The sequence below is a fragment of the Triticum urartu genome, chromosome 1A, assembly GCF_056163025.1.
Source record: "Triticum urartu cultivar PI428250 chromosome 1A, HENAU_Tu73, whole genome shotgun sequence".
NCBI lineage: Eukaryota > Viridiplantae > Streptophyta > Magnoliopsida > Poales > Poaceae > Triticum > Triticum urartu.
In genome coordinates, this window is record NC_141873.1 from 482,281,978 (window position 1) to 482,287,977 (window position 6,000).

Consider the following 6,000-nt stretch of genomic DNA (forward strand, 5'->3'; position numbering starts at 1 on the left):
CGGAGCTCCGTCGAAGGGGGAATCAATCACGGAGGGCTTCTACATCAACACCATAGCCTCTCCGATGAAGTGTGAGTAGTTTACTTCAGACCTACGGGTCCATAGTTATTAGCTAGATGGCTTCTTCTCTCTTTTTGGATCTCAATACAAAGTCCCCCCCTCTCTTGTGGAGATTTATTCGATGTAATCTTCTTTTGCGGTGTGTTTGTTGTGACCGATGAATTGTGGGTTTATGATCAAGTTTATCTATGAACAATATTTGAATCTTCTCTGAATTCTTTTATGTATGATTGGTTATCTTTGCAAGTCTCTTCGAATTATCAGTTTGGTTTGGCCTACTAGATTGATCTTTCTTGCAATGGGAGAAGTGCTTAGCTTTGGGTTCAATCTTGCGGTGTCCTTTCCCAGTGACAGTAGGGGCAGCAAGGCATGTATTGTATTGTTGCCATCGAGAATAACAAGATGGGGTTTATATCATATTGCATGAGTTTATCCCTCTACATCATGTCATCTTGCTTAAAGCGTTACTCTGTTCTCTTGGACTTAATACTCTAGATGCATGCTGGATAGCGGTCGATGTGTGGAGTAATAGTAGTAGATGCAGGCAGGAGTCGGTCTACTTGTCTCGGACATGATGCCTATATACATGATCATACCTAGATATTCTCATAACTATGGTCAATTCTGTCAATTGCTCAACAATAATTTGTTTACCCACCGTGAAATACTTATGCTCTTGAGAGAAGCCACTAGTGAAACCTATGGCCCCCGGGTCTATTTTCCATCATATTAATCTTTCAATACTTAGTTATTTTTATTGCCTTTTATTTTACTTTGCATCTTTTATTTCTCTTTATCATAAAAATACCAAAAAAAATTATCTTATCATATCTATCAGATCTCACTCTCGTAAGTGACCGTGTAGGGATTGACAACCCCTTATTGCGTTGGTTGCGAGGATTTATTTCTTTGTGTAGTTGCGAGGGACTCGTGCGTGGCCTCCTACTGGATTGATACCTTGGTTCTCAAAAACTGAGGGAAATACTTACACTACTTTGCTGCATCACCCTTTCCTCTTCAAGGGAAAACCAACGCAAGTGCTCAAGAGGTAGCAACCAGGACTAGGCCCACCTGTCTCCTAGGTGGTCACAACCTGCCCTGTCACTCCACCACAAAGTAACACTCGGGGGCCATCGGGAACCCAGGCCCACCACTACCTGGATGGAACCACCTGCCCCTTCTGCCCCCATCTCCGAACAGTAACATAAGTAATGTAATAGTATAGTATATACCCGTGATCACCTCGCGAGTGATCACGACCCAGTAATATAGCATGGCAGATGGACAAGAGTGTAGGGCCACTGATGTAATACTAGCAACCTATTCTAAGTATTAGGATAGCAGGTAAAGGTACCAACAATTGTAGCAAGAATGACAGACTATGCAACAAAATAGGATTAACCGAAAGCAGCAACATGCTACACTACTCTAATGCAAGCAGTAGAGAGAAGGAATAGGCTATATCGGGTTGATCAAAGGGGGGGCTTGCCTGGAAGCTCTGAAGACATATAAGAACCTTCGACGGTGAAGCAGTCGAGCACCTGTTCAACCGCGATCTCGGGGTCTACCGGAAAGAAGTAACGAAAAGGGAACATAATAGATAATAGAGCAAACAATGCATCACATGGCATGGCAAAGCAAAACGCTACGCTGGGGGCGACCTAACGCAGTACTACACATTGCAGACAGAGAGGGAAAATGTCCGGAGGGGTTTTCTCGGCGTTTGGCATTTTCCTGACAGATGAAAGAGAGGGGACGGTTCCAAGTTCAGCATGCTAGGGGTATGTGATGGATGAACGAATTGCATATTCAGTTTCGTTGGATTTTTCTGAGCAACTTTCATATATAAATTTATTTCATCTGACTTATGATTTAATTACTATGATTTTCCAAAGTTTTAAGCATTTTCTAAATTTATTTTATTTATCTAATTTGTTTAATTACTAAATAGGCAGAATCCTTTTTACACCTACTAGGGGGCTAGCCATGTGTATGATAGTGGGGCCAGGGTCAAAGTCAATAGTTGACCAGTCAACAGGGTCAAAGCGGGGCCCATTTGTCATTTGCCCATGTGGAAAAAGAGAATTAACTAAACTAATTTAAAACAGAGGGCCACATGTCATAAGTTATTAGGCTAACCTAGCACTAAACTAATACTATCTAAACAACAGAATTAATCCTAGAACTAATCTAGCCAAATAGACCTAAACTAGTTTGGGCCGGCACCACACACACTCACACATCACACTCACACACACCACGCTGCATACACACACAACACACACCACACTCACACACACCACGGCCATGGCCTTGGCCATGGTCAGCAGCAGCCACACCCGGAGGTAGCAGGCTACAGTAGCACCAGCAACCGAGTAGCGGCATAAGCACGGAGCAGCAGCGGTGGCAAACTAGCGGGTACAACAATAATAAGTAGCAGTAGGAAGCAAGAGCAGTAGCAAGAAGTCAACAGCAGCAGAGCTTCAGCGGCAACAACGGCAAAGCACTAGGCAGCGGCCGCGAGCAGAAATAGTTGCCGGCACGCACGGGCAAGGGCAGCTGCGGGCGCAACACACGACGACGGGAGCGGCAAGGTGCGGCGAGGGGACGGACGGCGCGCAGCCATACACGGTGGGGCACGTACGGGGCGCAGTGGCGTGTGATGTCTACTACACAACCTTCTTCTTGTAGACTTTGTTTGGCCTCCAAGTGCAGAGGTTTGTAGGACAGTAGCAAATTTCCCTCAAGTGGATGACCTAAGGTTTATCAATCCGTAGGAGGCGTAAGATGAAGATGGTCTCTCTCAAGCAACACTGCAACCAAATAATAAAGAATCTCTTGTGTCCCCAACACACCCAATACAATGGTAAATTGTATAGGTGCACTAGTTCGGCGAAGATATGGTGATACAAGTGGTATATGGATAGTAGATAATGGTTTTTTTAATCTGAAAATATAAAAACAGAAAGGTAACAAGTGGTAAAAGTGAGCACAAACGGTATTGCAATGCGTTGAAACAAGGCCTAGGGTTCATACTTTCACTAGTGCAAGTTCTCTCAACAATAATAACATAATTAGATCACATAACTATCCCTCAACATGCAACAAAGAGTCACTCCAAAGTTACTAATAGCGGAGAACAAACGAAGAGATTAAGGTAAGGTACGAAACCACCTCAAAGTTATTCTTTCCAATCAATCCGTTGGGCTTATTCCTATAAGTGTCACAAACATCCCTAGAGTTCGTACTAGAATAACACCTTAAGAAACAAATCAACCAAAACCCTAATGTCACCTAGATACTCTAATGTCACCTCAAGTATCCGTGGGTATGATTATACGATATGCATCACACAATCTCAGATTCATCTATTCAACCAACACATAGAACCTCAAAGAGTGCCCCAAAGTTTCTATCAGAGAGTCAAGACAAAAACGTGTGCCAACCCCAATGCATAGGTTCATGGACGGAACCCGCAAGTTGATCACCAAAACATACATCAAGTGGATCAATAGAATACCCCATTGTCACCATGGGTATCCCATGCAAGACATACATCAAGTGTTCTCAAATCCTTAAAGACTCAATCCGATAAGATAACTTTAAAGGGAAAACTCAATCCACTACAAGAGAGTAGAGGGGGAGAAACATCATAAGATCCAACTATAATAGCAAAGCTCGCGATACATCAAGATCATACCACCTCAAGAACACGAGAGAGAGAGAGATCAAACACATAGCTACCCGTACATACCCTCAGCCCCGAGGGAGAACTACTCCCTCCTCGTCATGGAGAGCGCCGGGATGATGAAGATGGCCACCGGAGAGGGATTCCCCCTCCGGCAGGGTGCCGTAACGGGTCTAGATTGATTTTCGGTGGCTGATGACCCACAAGTATAGGGGATCTATCGTAGTCCTTCCGATAAGTAAGAGTGTCGAACCCAACGAGGAGCAGAAGGAAATGATAAGCGGTTTCCAGCAAGGTATTCTCTGCAAGTACTGAAATAAGTGGTAACATATAGTTTTGTGATAAGATAATTTGTAATGAGCAACAAGTAACAAAAGTAAATAAGGTGCAGCAAGTTGGCCCAATCCTTTTTGTAGCAAAGGACAAGCCTGCACAAACTCTTATATGATGTAAAGCTCTCCCGAGGACACATGGGAATATCGTCAAGCTAGTTTTCATCATGTTCATATGATTCGCGTTTGGTACTTTGATAATTTGGTATGTGGGTGGACCGGTGCTTGGGTGCTGCCCTTACTTGGACAAGCATCCCACTTATGATTAACCTCTATTGCAAGCATCCGCAACTACAACAAAAGTATTAAGGTAAACCTAACCATAGCATGAAACATATGGATCCAAATCAGCCCCTTACGAAGCAACGCATAAACTAGGGTTTAAGCTTCTGTCACTCTAGCAACCCATCATCTACTTATTACTTCCCAATGCCTTCCTCTAGGCCCAAATAATGGTGAAGTGTCATGTAGTCGACGTTCACATAACACCACTAGAGGAGAGACAACATACATCTCATCAAAATATCGAACGAGTACCAAATTCACATGACTACTAATAGCAAGACTTCTCCCATGTCCTCAGGAACAAAAGTAACTACTCACAAAGCATAAACATGTTCATAATCAGAGGGGTATTAATATGCATATAGGATCTGAACATATGATCTTCCACCAATTAAACCAACTTGCATCAACTACAAGGAGTAATTAACACTACTAGCAACCTACTAGCACCAATCCCAGACTTGGAGACAAGAATTGGATACAAGAGATGAACTAGGGTTTTGAGATGAGATGGTGCTGATGAAGATGTTGATGGAGATTGCCCTCTCCCGATGAGAGGAGCGTTGGTGATGACGATGGCGGTGATTTCCCCCTTCGGGAGGGAAGTTTTCCCAGCAGATTGGTTCCGCCAAGGTTCCGCCTCATGGCGGCGGAGTTTTGTCCGAGAAGACGGCTTATGATTTTTTCCCATTGAAAGACTCCATATAGCAGAAGATGGTCACCGGAGGGCCACCAGGGGGCCCACGAGGTAGGGGGGGCGCGCCCAGAGGGGTAGGGCGCACCCCCACCCTCGTGAGCAGGGTGTGGCCCCCCTGGTGAAGTTCTTGTGCTCAGTATTTTTTATATATTTGGAAAACATCTTCCGTGAAGTTTCAGGACTTTTCGAGCTGTGCAGAATAGGTCTCTAATATTTGCTCCTTTTCCAGCCCAGAATCCCAGCTGCCGGCGTTCTCCCTCTTTATGTAAACCTTGTAAAATAAGAGAGAATAGACATAAGTATTGTGACATAATGTGTAATAACAGCCAATAATGCAATAAATATTGATATAAAAGCATGATGCAAAATGGACGTATCAACTCCCCCAAGCTTAGACCTCGCTTATCCTCAAGCGAAAAGCCGAAATCGAAAAATATGTTCACATGTTTAGAGATAGAGGTGTCGATAAAAATAAAATACGGACATGAGGGCATCATGATCATTCTTAGAACAACAACTTATATAATTCTTGTCATATGATTTCTTATGCTAGAGTAATAATTCAATCACAATATCAAGTATGAATCGTAAACTTCATTGAAAACTAACAAACTATAATCTCAGTCATTGAAGCAATTGCAATTTATCATAACATAGGAAAGAGTCAATGTATAAGAGCTTTTCAGCAAGTCCACATACTCAACTATCATATAGTCTTTCACAATTGCTGACACTCACACAATACTTATGGGTATGGAGTTTTAATCGGACACAGAGAAAGATAGGGGCTTATAGTTTTGCCTCCCAACGTTTTACCTCAAGGGTAATGTCAACAGTAATAGTTCATGAAAACTCACATCCAATTAGCCATATATACCAGGATCTTTCCAACATATTGTGCTTGCCAAAGGATAAAATGTACAAAGGAAGGGTGAAGA